Source organism: Salvelinus fontinalis, chromosome 6 (assembly GCF_029448725.1).
Source record: "Salvelinus fontinalis isolate EN_2023a chromosome 6, ASM2944872v1, whole genome shotgun sequence".
In the NCBI taxonomy this organism is placed as follows: domain Eukaryota; kingdom Metazoa; phylum Chordata; class Actinopteri; order Salmoniformes; family Salmonidae; genus Salvelinus; species Salvelinus fontinalis.
In genome coordinates this window covers 82244854-82259198 of record NC_074670.1, presented here as the reverse complement: position 1 = coordinate 82259198, position 14345 = coordinate 82244854, and the positions used below count along the sequence as shown (strand labels likewise).

The 14345-nt window shown below is 49.8% G+C and overlaps 1 protein-coding gene across 1 annotated transcript in view; it reads left to right on the top strand.

Moving 5' to 3' along the window:
- The window catches only part of unc5a (unc-5 netrin receptor A), a gene marked incomplete at its 3' end in the record, with an annotated part of 579979 nt that overhangs the window by 167978 nt on the left and 397656 nt on the right, over positions 1–14345 (top strand). The window lies entirely within an intron of this gene.

Genomic DNA, 14345 nt, shown 5'->3' with positions numbered 1-14345 from the left:
CTTTAAAGCTGCCGTCACCACGAGGACTCTTTGTGTAAACATCGTTTTTAAGAGTCCATTTACGTTATAATTAAAGTTTTAAATGAGTGTTCCATAGTAGCCACCAAAAGATACAGGGTTTCATAACTATCTTGACAAGATAATCAGTTTAGTACGTAGAACACAGTGAAAAACAGAAGAGATTCACTCCCCTTGTTCCAGAAGAGATTCACTCCCCCTGTTCCAGAATAGATTCACTCCCCCTGTTCCAGAATAGATTCACGCCCCCTGTTCCAGAATAGATTCACGCCCCCTGTTCCAGAATAGATTCACGCCCCCTGTTCCAGAAGAGATTCACTCCCCCTGTTCCAGAAGAGATTCACTTCCTCTGTTCCAGAATAGATTCACTTCCTCTGTTCCAGAATAGATTCACTCCCCCTGTTCCAGAATAGATTCATGCCCCGTTCCAGAAGAGATTCACTCCCCCTGTTCCAGAATAGATTCACGCCCCGTTCCAGAAGAGATTCACTCCCCCTGTTCCAGAATAGATTCATTCCCCCTGTTCCAGGAGAGATTCACCCCCCCTGTTCCAGAAGAGATTCACTCCCCCTGTTCCAGAATAGATTCACTCCCCCTGTTCCAGAAGAGATTCACCCCCCCTGTTCCAGAAGAGATTCACTCCCCTTGTTCCAGAATAGATTCAATCCCCCTGTTCCAGAAGAGATTCACTCCCCCTGTTCCAGAATAGATTCACTCCCCCTGTTCCAGAAGAGATTCACTCCCCCTGTTCCAGAATAGATTCACTCCCCCTGTTCCAGAATAGATTCACTCCCCCTGTTCCAGAATAGATTCACTCCCCCCGTTCCAGAAGAGATTCACTCCCCCTGTTCCAGAATAGATTCACTCCCCCTGTTCCAGGAGAGATTCACTCCCCCTGTTCCAGAAGAGATTCACTCCCCCTGTTCCAGAAGAGATTCACTCCCCCTGTTCCAGAATAGATTCACTCCCCCTGTTCCAGAAGAGATTCACTCCCCCTGTTCCAGAATAGATTCACTCCCCTTGTTCCAGAAGAGATTCACTCCCCTGTTCCAGAAGATATTCACGCCCCGTTACAGAATAGATTCACTCCCCCTGTTCCAGAATAGATTCACTCCCCCTGTTCCAGAATAGATTCACTCCCCCCGTTCCAGAATAGATTCATTCCCCCTGTTCCAGAAGAGATTCACTCCCCCCGTTCCAGAATAGATGCATTCCCCTGTTCCAGAAGAGATTCACTCCCCCTGTTCCAGAATAGATTCATTCCCCCTGTTCCAGAAGAGATTCACTCCCCCCGTTCCAGAATAGATTCATTCCCCCTGTTCCAGAAGAGATTCACTCCCCCTGTTCCAGAATAGATTCACTCCCCCTGTTCCAGAATAGATTCACTCCCCCTGTTCCAGAATAGATTCACTCCCCCTATTCCAGAATAGATTCACTCCCCCTGTTCCAGAATAGATTCATTCCCCCTGTTCCAGAATAGATTCACTCCCCCTGTTCCAGAATAGATTCACTCCCCCTGTTCCAGAATAGATTCACTCCCCCTGTTCCAGAATAGATTCACTCCCCCTGTTCCAGAATAGATTCACTCCCCCTGTTCCAGAAGAGATTCACTCCCCCTGTTCCAGAAGAGATTCACTCCCCCTATTCCAGAATAGATTCACTCCCCCTGTTCCAGAATAGATTCATTCCCCCTGTTCCAGAATAGATTCACTCCCCCTGTTCCAGAATAGATTCACTCCCCCTGTTCCAGAATAGATTCACTCCCCCTGTTCCAGAATAGATTCACTCCCCCTGTTCCAGAAGAGATTCACTCCCCCTGTTCCAGAAGAGATTCACTCCCCCTATTCCAGAATAGATTCACTCCCCGTGTTCCAGAATAGATTCATTCCCCCTGTTCCAGAATAGATTCATTCCCCCTGTTCCAGAATAGATTCACTCCCCCTGTTCCAGAATAGATTCACTCCCCCTGTTCCAGAATAGATTCACTCCCCCTGTTCCAGAATAGATTCACTCCCCCTGTTCCAGAAGAGATTCACTCCCCCTGTTCCAGATATGAAGTGATTTCGAAGTCCTATGCGTCCCAAGTGGCAACCTATTCTAAATAGTCCAACTGGCTCTTATGGGGCCCTGGTCCAACGTAGTGTACTATATAGGGAATAGGGTGCCACCCTGGTCCAACGTAGTGTACTATAATAGGGAATAGGGTGCCATTTGAGATGCAGGCGAAGTCTTTCAGTGTTTGTGCTCGCCTTTATAATACATGAATGAGTTGTCATCAGAGAGGCGATCTATTTAATTCACAACAGAAAGAGGCCATTTTCTCCCCCCCCATTTCCTAACCAAAGTAATCCTGATAAGTTTATTTGCTTTTTCCGACACGATGAAACGGTATCCAGAGATTATAAAAACGCATTTACATTTTATGAAAAGACGGAATATAGCTCACAGTCTGTGGCGAACTGGCCTTGTCCGGGCTCAACCACCCAGCTGCTTTCACTTTAAACACGTTTCAACTTTCAAGGGAACATCCCAAGTGACGTGCTATTCCATTTCCACTACTTTAGACCAGACCAGTCAAATGCAGTGCACTATATAGAGGATAGGGTGATGTTTGGGAGCCGGGCCGCATCCGTTAACCCTGACCTGAACATCAGAAGCTCTCTGGTAGTCAATGACAAGCTGTGAATGATGGACCATAAGAGTGCGATGATCATCCATAGTTAATGGAGACAGGATCTGAATGAGTCAGAGTTGATGATTCTGAATCATCCTGTCCTCTAGTGAATCAGTGTTGATGATCTGAATCGTCCTGTCCTCTAGTGAATCAGTGTTGATGATCTGAATCGTCCTGTCCTCTAGTGAATCAGTGTTGATGATCTGAATCATCCTGTCCTCTAGTGAATCAGTGTTGATGATCTGAATCGTCCTGTCCTCTAGTGAATCAGTGTTGATGATATGAATCGTCCTGTCCTCTAGTGAATCAGTGTTTATGATATGAATCATGCTTTCCTCTAGTGAATCAGTGGTGATGATATGAATCATCTTGTCCTCTAGTGAATCAGTGTTTATGATATGAATCATTCTGTCCTCTAGTGAATCAGTGTTGATGATCTGAGTCGTCCAGTCCTCTAGTGAATCAGTGTTGATGATTCTGAATCATCCTGTCCTCTAGTGAATCAGTGTTGATGATATGAATCATCCTGTCCTCTAGTGAATCAGTGTTGATGATCTGAATCATCCTGTCCTCTAGTGAATCAGTGTTGATGATTCTGAATCGAAATCCACATCTGCTGAGGATGAATACACATATCTTCAGCCGGGTCTGTGTTCCAAATGGAACCCTATTCCCAATAATATGTGTGCTGGTCTAAAGTAGTGCACTATCAAGGGAATACGGTGCCATTCGGGAAACAGGTGGCAGATTCAGTTTGAAAGGCACCAGAGCTTTGTGGAGCGGGGCTGAGTGGAGCGGGGCTGAGTGGAACGGGGCTGAGTGGGGTTGAGGGAGTGGGGCTGAGGGAGTGGGGCTGAGGGAGTGGGGCTCAGTGGAGCGGGGCTGAGTGGAGCAGGGCTGAGGGTGAGGGGCTGAGGGAGTGGGGCTGAGGGAGTGGGGCTGAGTGGAGCGGGGCTGAGGGAGTGGGGCTGTGTGGAGCGGGGCTGAGTGGAGCGGGGCTGAGTGGAGCGGGGCTGAGTGGAGCGGGGCTGAGTGGAGCGGGGCTGAGGGAGAGGGGCTGAGGGAGTGGGGCTGAGGGAGTGGGGCTGAGTGGAGCGGGGCTGAGGGAGTGGGGCTGTGTGGAGCGGGGCTGTGTGGAGCGGGGCTGTGTGGAGCGGTGCTGAGTGGAGCGGGGCTGTGTGGAGCGGGTCTGAGTGGAGCGGGGCTGAGGGAGTGGGGCTGAATGGAGCAGGGCTGAGTGGAGCGGGGCTGAGGGAGTGGGGCTGAATGGAGCGGGGCTGAGTGGAGCGGGGCTGAGTGGAGTGGGGCTGAGGGAGCGGGGCTGAGTGGAGCGGGGCTGAGGGAGCGGGGCTGAGTGGAGCGGGGCTGTGTGGAGCGGGGCTGAGTGAAAGGGGGCTGTGTGGAGCGGGGCTGAGGGAGCGGGGCTGAGTGGAGCGGGGCTGAGTGGAGCGGGGCTGAGTGGAGCGGGGCTGTTGCTGAATGTTTTGAGTAGAGTTGTTTGGGGCCGTTACTGCTTGTTGCTAACTGATGCAACATTTACAGCGATTATGAAAGACGGCTGAGTTCTTCATTTGGATTCATCAGGACTGGTACACCTCCGTCCTTTTCTGGTCACGTATTCCTCTCACAGCAGGCAACATCATGATTTTATAATAAATTATACTTTCTTTATTTCATGTTTGTGGGGTTTTGTACTGTATGTGTAACGACCGACGCTGGAGATGAGAAGCAGATACGGGGAGTTGAACATTTAATGCGGAACAGACCGGTAACAAGACAGGAACAGACCGGTAACAAGACAGGAACAGACCGGTAACAAGACAGGAACAGACCGGTAACAAGACAGGAACAGACCGGTAACAAGACAGGAACAGACCGGTAACAAGACAGGAACAGACCGGTAACAAGACAGGAACAGACTGGTAACAAGACAGGAACAGACCGGTAACAAGACAGGAACAGACCGGTAACAAGACAGGAACAGACCGGTAACAAGACAGGAACAGCGTCAGCACACGTGTAAACAAAGACAAATGACAATTAAAGCAGCAGCGGGGAACAGAGATGGGGAACTGACAAATATAGGGGAGGTAGTAAACAGGTGATTGAGTGCAGGTGAGTCCAATAATACCCTGACGCGCGTGACGGGGATGTGTGTGCGTAATGACGGTGGCGGGTGTGTGCGTAATGACGGTGGCAGGAGTGCGTAATGCTGGGGAGCCTGGTGCCTTCGAACGCCAGGGAGGGGGAGCGGGAGCAGGGGCGGCAATATGTCTATATACCATTACGGAAAAACGAACCTATAATGGCAACATCATGATTCTTAAAAATAAAATGGATGTTTCTTCATTTTTCATTTCTTTATAGACTTTGTATATCTCTATGTTCCATTACAGAAATACTTTACTAATCAGGTTCGCGAAGAATAATTTTTCCATTTTGTTCCCCTATTTCTACCTCAGTGGCTTCCTCCCTCTTCTCTCTCTCTACCTCCCTCTTCTCTCTCTACCTCCCTCTTCCACCCTCTTCTCCCTTACTTCCCCCTACCTCCCTATACCTCCTTCTACTCCTTCTATCTCCCTCTTCCTCCCACTCATCTCTCTACCTTTCTTCTCCTCCCTCTCCTTTCTCTTCCTCCCTCTTCTTCTCTCTTCCCCCCTCTGTCTCTATCTCCTTCATCCCCTCTCTTCCTCCCTCTTCTTCTCTCTTCCCCTCTCTGTCTCTATCTCCTTCATCCCCTCTCTTCCTCCCTCTTCTTCTCTCCTCCTCCCTCTGTCTCTACCTCCTTCATCCCCTCTCTTCCTCCCTTTTCTTCTCTCTTCCTCCCTCTGTCTCTACCTCCTTCATCCCCTCTCTTCCTCACTCTAGCTCTCACTTCCCCTCTCTGTCTCTATCTCCTTCATCCCCTCTCTTCCTCCCTCTTCTTCTCTCCTCCTCCCTCTGTCTCTACCTCCTTCATCCCCTCTCTTCCTCCCTTTTCTTCTCTCTTCCTTCCTCTGTCTCTACCTCCTTCATCCCCTCTCTTCCTCCCTCTTCTTCTCTCTTCCTCCCTTTGTCTCTCTCTACCTCCCTCATCCTCCCTCTTCTTCTCTCTTCCCCCCTCTGTCTCTATCTCCTTCATCCCCTCTCTTCCTCCCTTTTCTTCTCTCTTCCTCCCTCTGTCTCTACCTCCTTCATCCCCTCTCTTCCTCACTCTAGCTCTCACTTCCCCTCTCTGTCTCTATCTCCTTCATCCCCTCTCTTCCTCCCTCTTCTTCTCTCCTCCTCCCTCTGTCTCTACCTCCTTCATCCCCTCTCTTCCTCCCTCTTCTTCTCTCCTCCTCCCTCTGTCTCTACCTCCTTCATCCCCTCTCTTCCTCCCTTTTCTTCTCTCTTCCCCCCTCTGTCTCTATCTCCTTCATCCCCTCTTTTCCTCCCTCTTCTTCTCTCTTCCTCCCTCTGTCTCTCTCTACCTACCTCATCCGACCTCTTCCGACCTCTTCCTCCCTCTTCCTCGCTCTTCCTCCCCTGTTCCTCCCTCTTCTTCTCTCTTCCTCCCTCTTCCTCCCTCGTCTTCTCTCTTCCTCCCTCTGTCTCTCTCTACCTCCCTCTGTCTCTCTCTTCCTCCCTCTGTCTCTCTCTTCCTCCCTCTCTCTCTCTACCTCCCTCTGTCTCTCTCTACCTACCTGTTCCTCCCTCTTCCTCCCTGTTCCTCCCTCATCCTCCCTCTTCCTCCCTCTTCTTCTCTCTTCCTCCCTCTGTCTCTCTCTACCTCCCTCATCCTCCCTCTTCCGATCTCTTCCGACCTCTTCCTCCCTGTTCCTCCCTGTTCCTTCCTGTTCCTCCCTCTTCCTCCCTTTTCCTCCCTCTTCCTCCCTCTTCTTCTCTCTTCCTCCCTCTGTCTCTCTCTACCTCCCTCATCCTCCCTCTTCCGATCTCTTCCTCCCTCTTCCTCCCTCTTCCTCCCTGTTCCTTTCTATTCCTCCCTCTTCCTCCCTCTACCTCCCTCATCCTCCCTGTTCCTCCCTGTTCCTCCCTCTTCCTCCCTCTTCCTCCCTCTTCCTCCCTGTTCCTTTCTATTCCTCCCTCTTCCTCCCTCTACCTCCCTCATCCTCCCTGTTCCTTCCTCTTCCTCCCTCTTCCTCCCTGTTCCTTCCTGTTCCTCCCTCTTCCTCCCTCTTCCTCCCTCTTCTTCTCTCTTCCTCCCTCTGTCTCTCTCTACCTCCCTCATCCTCCCTCTTCCGACCTCTTCTGACCTCTTCCTCCCTGTTCCTCCCTGTTCCTCCCTCTTCCTCCCTGTTCCTTCCTGTTCCTCCCTCTTCCTCCCTGTTCCTCCCTGTTCCTCCCTGTTCCTTCCTGTTCCTTCCTGTTCCTCCCTGTTCCTTCCTGTTCCTCCCTGTTCCTTCCTGTTCCTCCCTGTTCCTCCCTGTTCCTCCCTGTTCCTTCCTGTTCCTCCCTGTTCCTCCCTGTTCCTTCCTGTTCCTCCCTGTTCCTTCCTGTTCCTCCCTGTTCCTCCCTGTTCCTCCCTGTTCCTTCCTGTTCCTCCCTGTTCCTTCCTGTTCCTCTCTGTTCCTCCCTGTTCCTTCCTGTTCCTCCCTGTTCCTCCCTGTTCCTCCCTCATCCTCTCCTCTCTTCCTCCCTGTTCCTTCCTCTTCCTCCCTGTTCCTCCCTCTTCCTCCCTGTTCCTCCCTGTTCCTCCCTGTTCCTTCCTGTTCCTCCCTCATCCTCCCTCTTCCTCCCTCTTCCTCCCTCTTCCTCCCTGTTCCTCCCTCTTCCTCCCTGTTCCTTCCTGTTCCTCCCTCTTCCTCCCTGTTCCTTCCTGTTCCTCCCTCATCCTCCCTCTTCCTCCCTCTTCCTCCCTCTTCCTCCCTGTTCCTTCCTCTTCCTCCCTGTTCCTTCCTGTTCCTCCCTGTTCCTTCCTGTTCCTCCCTGTTCCTCCCTGTTCCTCCTTGTTCCTTCCTGTTCCTTCCTGTTTCTCCCTGTTCCTCCCTGTTCCTTCCTGTTGCTCCCTGTTCCTCCCTGTTCCTTCCTGTTCCTTCCTGTTCCTCCCTGTTCCTCCCTGTTCCTTCCTGTTCCTCCCTGTTCCTTCCTGTTCCTCCCTGTTCCTCCCTGTTCCTCCCTGTTCCTTCCTGTTCCTCCCTGTTCCTCCCTGTTCCTTCCTGTTCCTCCCTGTTCCTTCCTGTTCCTCCCTGTTCCTCCCTGTTCCTCCCTGTTCCTTCCTGTTCCTCCCTGTTCCTTCCTGTTCCTCTCTGTTCCTCCCTGTTCCTTCCTGTTCCTCCCTGTTCCTCCCTGTTCCTCCCTCATCCTCCCTCTTCCTCCCTGTTCCTTCCTCTTCCTCCCTGTTCCTCCCTCTTCCTCCCTGTTCCTCCCTGTTCCTCCCTGTTCCTTCCTGTTCCTCCCTCATCCTCCCTCTTCCTCCCTCTTCCTCCCTCTTCCTCCCTGTTCCTCCCTCTTCCTCCCCGTTCCTTCCTGTTCCTCCCTCTTCCTCCCTGTTCCTTCCTGTTCTCCCTCATCCTCCCTCTTCCTCCCTCTTCCTCCCTCTTCCTCCCTGTTCCTTCCTCTTCCTCCCTGTTCCTTCCTGTTCCTCCCTGTTCCTTCCTGTTCCTCCCTGTTCCTCCCTGTTCCTCCTTGTTCTTCCTGTTCCTCCTGTTTCTCCCTGTTCGCTCCCTGTTCCTTCCTGTTGCTCCCTGTTCCTCCCTGTTCCTCCCTGTTCCTTCCTGTTCCTCCCTGTTCCTTCCTGTTCCTCCCTCTTCCTCCCTGTTCCTTCCTGTTCCTCCCTGTTCCTCCCTGTTCCTCCCTGTTCCTCACTGTTCCTCCCTGTTCCTCCCTGCTCCTCCCTCATCCTCCCTCATCCTCCCTCTTCCTCCCTCTTCCTCCCTCTTCCTCCCTCTTCCTCCCTCATCCTCCCTCATCCTCCCTGTTCCTCCCTCTTCCTCCCTCATCCTCCCTCTTCCTCCCTCTTCCTCCCTCTTCCTCCCTCTTCCTCCCACTTCCTCCCTCTTCCTCCCTCTTCCTCCCTCATCCTCCCTGTTCCTCCCTCTTCCTCCCTCTTCCTCCCTCTTCCTCCCTCTTCCTCCCTCTTCCTCCATCCTCGTAAAAGCCAGTCTCAGTAGAGGTGAAAGCAGTCATTTTAAAGCACTCAGAGAACCTGGACCACGTTTTAACCTGGACACATTCATTACAAATGCACCATAACTCTTCATTAATGAGCTGGAAAATGGAGAGTAATGCAATCTCACCAATTTATGGATGTAAGACCCAAGGTGGGCCTTATTAACTGGTCTGGGGGTGGTGGGGTGAGGGAGGGGGGAGTCCAGGCCTTATTAACTGGTCTGGGGGTGGTGGGGGTGAGGGAGGGAGGGGTGAGGCAAGGAGGAGAACAGGTGGTGAGGTAGGTGGGAGAGAACGGGAAGGTTGGCCTCATTAGAGGGTCTGGGGTGGTGGAGTGAGGGAGGGGGGGGGGGGACAGGCCTTATTAACTGGCCTGGGGTGGTGGGGTGAGGAGGGGGGGAGGCCAGGCCTTATTAACTGGTCTGGGGGTGGTGGGGTGAGGGAGGGGGGAGGCCAGGCCTTATTAACTGGTCTGGGGGTGGTGGGGTGAGGGAGGGGGGAGGACAGGCCTTATTAACTGGTCTGGGGGTGGTGGGGTGAGGGAGGGGGGCGGTCCAGGGGGTGGGCCTTATAACTGATCTGGGGGTGGTGGGGTGAGGGAGGGGGGAGGCCAGGCCTTATTAACTGGTCTGGGGGTGGTGGGGTGAGGGAGGGGGGAGGCCAGGCCTTATTAACTGGTCTGGGGGTGGTGGGGTGAGGGAGGGGGGAGGACAGGCCTTATTAACTGGTCTGGGGGTGGTGGGGTGAGGGAGGGGGGAGGATGGGAAGAGAGCAAAGAAGAGATCTTGTATTAACACTGCCTACCCTCATCAGCTTTGATGTTGAAGACCTAATAGATCTTTAGGAGTCTTATAGCTTGGGGGTAGAAGCTGTGTAGAAGCCTCTTGGACCTAGACTTCACGCTCCTGTACCGCTTGCCGTGCGGTAGCAGAGAGAACAGTCTATGACTAGGGTGGCTGGAGTCTTTGACCATTTTTAGGGCCTTCCTCTGACACCGCCTGGTATAGAGGTCCTGGATGGCAGGAAGCTTGGCCCCAGTGATGTACTGTGCCTTGCGGTCGGAGGACGAACAGTTGCCATACCAGGCAGTGATGCAACCAGGCAGGATGCTCTCAATGGTGCAGCTGTAGAACCTTTTGAGGATCTGAGGAACCATGCCAAATCTTTTCAGTCTCCTGAGGGCCCTCTTGTGTGCCCTCTTCACGACTGTCTTGGCGTGCTTGGACCATGTTAGCTTGTTGATGTGGACACCAAGGAACTTGAAGCTCTCAACCTGCTCCACTACAGCACCGTCGATGAGAATAGGGGCGTGCTCCACCCTCTTTTTCCTGTAGTACGCAATCATCTCCTTTGTCTTGATCACGTTGAGGGAGAGGTTGTTGTCCTGGCACCACACGGTCAGGTCTCTGACCTCCCTATAGGCTGTCTCGTCGTTGTCGGTGATCAGGCCTACTACTGTTGTGTCATCGGCAAACGTAATGAAGGTCTTGGAGTCGTGCTTGGCCGTGCAATCATGACTGAACAAGGAGTACAGGAGGGGACTGAGCATGCACCCCTGAGGGGCCCCCGTGTTGAGGATCAGCATGGCGGATGTGTTGTTACCTACCCTTACCACCTGGGGGCGGCCCATCAGGAAATCCAGGATCCAGTTGCAGAGGGAGGTGTTTAGTCCCAGGGTCCTTAGCTTATTGATGAGCATTGAGGGCACTATAGTGTTGAACACTGAGCTGTAGTCAATGAATAGCATTCTCACACGGGTGTTTATTTTGTCCAGGTGGGAGAGGGCAGTGTGGAGTGCAATGGAGATTGCACTGTTAGTGCGGTATGCAAATTGGAGTGGGTCTAGGGTTTCTGTGATAATGGTCTTGATGTGAGCCATGACCAGCCTTTCAAAGCGCCTCATGGCTACAGACATCAGTAGTCATTTAGGCAGGTTACTTTAGTGTTCTTGGGCACAGGGACTATGGTGGTCTGCTTAAAACATGTTGGCATTACAGACACGGACAGGGAGAGGTTGAAAAGGTCAGTGAAGACACTTGCCAGTTTGTCAGCGCATGTTCGCCGTACACGTCCTGGTAATCCGTCGGCCCTGGGCCTTGTGAATGTTTACCTGTTTAAAGGTCTTACTCACATCGACTGCGGAGAGCATGATCACTGTCTTCCGGAACATCTGGTGCTCTCATGAATGTTTCAGTGTTATTTGCCTCGAAGCGAGCATAGAAGTAGTTTAGCTCATCTGGTAGGCTCGTGTCACTGGGCAGCTCTCGGATGTGCTTCCCTTTGTAGTCTGTAATGGTTTGCAAGCCCTGCAACATCCGACGAGCATCAGAACCGGTGTAGTACGATTCGATCTTAGTCCTGTATTGACGCTTTGCCTGTTTGATGGTTCATCGGAGGGCATAGCAGGATTTCTTATAAGCTTCCGGGTTATAGTCCCGCTCCTTGAAAGCGGCAGCTCTAGCCTTTAGCTAGTGCGGATGTTGCCTGTAATCTATGTCTTCTGGTTGGGGTATGTACGTACAGTCACTGTGGGGATGACGTTGTCGATGCGCTTATTAATGAAGCCAGTGACTGATGTGGTAAACTCCACAATGCCATCAGATGAATCCTGTACAGTTGGAAGTTTACATACACCTTAGCCATTTACATTTAAACTCTGTTTTTCACAATTCCTGACATTTAATCCTAGTATAAATAACCTGTTTTAGATCTGTTAGGATCACCACTTTATTTTAAGAATGTGAAATGTCAGAATAATAGTAGAGTGATTTATTTCAGCTTTCTTTCATCACATTCCCAGTGGGTCACTCAATTAGTATTTGGTAGCGTTGCCTTTAAAACTTCTTATGGCTGAGATCCCGTTAATGGTACGGCGCTCAGACACAAAACCAAGCCATACAGGTACCCGCCATGTTGTGGAGTCAACAGAAGTCAGAAATGGCATTATAAATATTCACTTACCTTTGATGATCTTCATCAGAATGCACTCCCAGGAATCCCAGTTCCACAATAAATGTTTGTTTTGTTCGATAAAGTCCATAATTTATGTCCAAATACCTCCTTTTTGTTCGCGCGGTTAGTTAAAAAATCCAAATTCACGATGAGCAGGCACACTTAGTCCAGACGAAAAGTAAAACAATTCCATTACAGTTCGTAGAAACATGTCAAATGATGTATAGAATCAATCTTTAGGATGTTTTTAACATAAATCTTCAATAATGTTTAAACCGGAGAATTCCTTTGTAGAAAGGCAATGGAACGCAGCTAACTCTTACGGGGGCGCGCCTGAGTGCGCTCGTGGCACTCTGCCAGACCCCTGACTCAATCAGCTCTTATTCCCTCATCCTTCACAGTAGAAGCATCAAACAATGTTATAAATACTGTTGACATCTAGTGGAAGCCTTAGGAAGTGCAATATGTCCCCATAGACACTGTATATTGGATATATTGATACAAAATATCACATTAGTCAACCTACAAACCTCAGATTTCCCACTTCCTGATTGGATTTTTCTCAGGTTTTTGCCTGCCATATGAGTTCTGTTATACTCACAGACATCATTCAAACAGTTTTAGAAACTTCCGAGTGTTTTCTATCCAAATCTACTAATAATATGCATATCTTAGCTTCTGGGCCTGAGTAGCAGGCAGTTTACTCTGGGCACGCTTTTCATCCAAGCTACTCAATACTGCCCCCAGCCATAAGAAGTTAAATTGTTTAACTTGGGTCAAACGTTTCGGGTAGCCTTCCACAAGCTTCCCACAATAATTTGTGTGAATTTTGGCCCATTCCTCCTGACAGAGCTGGAGTAACTGAGTCAGGTTTGTAGGCCTCCTTGTTTGCACACGCTATAGGATTGAGGTCAGGGCTTTGTGATGGCCACTCCAATACCGTGACTTAGTTTTGCTTAAGCCATTTTGCCACAACTTTGGAAGTATGCTTGCGACCAAGCTGGCTGATGTCTTGAGATGTTGCTTCAATATATCCACATACTTCTCCTCCCTCATGATGCCATCTATTTTTGTGAAGTGCACCAGTCCCTCCTGCAGCAAAGCACCCCCACAACATGATGCTGCTACCCCCGTTCTTCACGGTTGGGATGGTGTTCTTTGGCTTGCAATCCTCCCCCTTTTTCCTCCAAACATAACGATGGCCATTATGGCCAAACCGTTCTATTTTTGTTTCATCAGACCAGTGGACATTTCTCCAAAGTACGATCTTTGTCCCCATGTGCAGTTGCAAGCTGTAGCCTGGCTTTTTTTATGGCGGTTTTGGAGCAGTGGCTTCTTCCTTGCTGAGCGGCCTTTCAGGTTATGTCAATATAGGACTCGTTTTACTGTGGATATAGATACTTTTGCCATGAGGTCAAAGGAATTATCCGTAGAGCTCAGGGCGCATTGTGTTGAGGCACAGATCTGGGGAAGGGTACCAAAACATTTCTGCAGCATTGAAGGTCCCCAAGAACACAGTGGCCTCCATCATTCTTAAATGAGGAAAGTTTGGAACCACCATGACTCTTCCTAGATCTGGCCGCCCGGCCAAACTGAACAATTGGGAGAGAAGGGTCTTGGTCAGGGAGGTGACCAAGAAGCTGATGGTCATTCTGACAGAGCTCCAGAGTTCCTCAGTGGAGATGGGAGAACCTTCCAAAAGTACAATCAACCCGATCGAACAGTTCTGGATAGACCTAAAAATAGCTGTGCAGCAACGCTCCCCATCCAACCTGTATGTATATATATGTATATATATGTATATGTATATATATATATATGTATATATATATATATATATATATATATATATATATATATATATATATATATATATATATATATATAAAAATGAAATATGACATTGACTTAAGTATTCAGACCCTTTACTCAGTACTTTGATGAAGCACCTTCTCTGCAGATCCTCTCAAGCTCTGTCAGGTTGGATGGGGAGCGTTGCTGCACAGCTATTTTTATATAAATATAAATAAATGTGCTAACATTTCTAAAAACCTGTTTTTGCTTTGACATTATGGGTATTGTGTGTAGATTGATGAGGGGGAAAAACATGTAATTTATTTCAGAATAAGGCTGTAATTAGGGATCCACGATATATCGGTGAACATATCGGGATGATATTAGCTAAAAATGCCAGCATCGGCCCCGATGTCTATAACGCTGATGTGTAAAACCGATGTCAATGCTGACCTGCATACCTATATAGCGTAGGTAGATGACGTAATGACGCCACGAAATATACCACGCTACACGTGCAACACAGTATTCCTAACCTGGTCCACAATGTCTGCTGTGTGGGTCTACTTTGACGTTTCAAAGGAAGATAACAAAAAGGCCATAGGCAACGTTTGTGCTGCTACTATTTCCTGAGGGGAGAAAGTGAAATCTTTCAATACCACAAACCTAATGACTCATTCGAAAGTGCATCACCACCCAGACGTTCAAGCTACGACTTAGAATAAAATCTGAAAACAAAGTGTACACTTCCACCAAGTTCAAGTCGTTTGAAAGCGTAAGAACATTTTTAGTGAGACGACTCAAAATGTGAAATCCA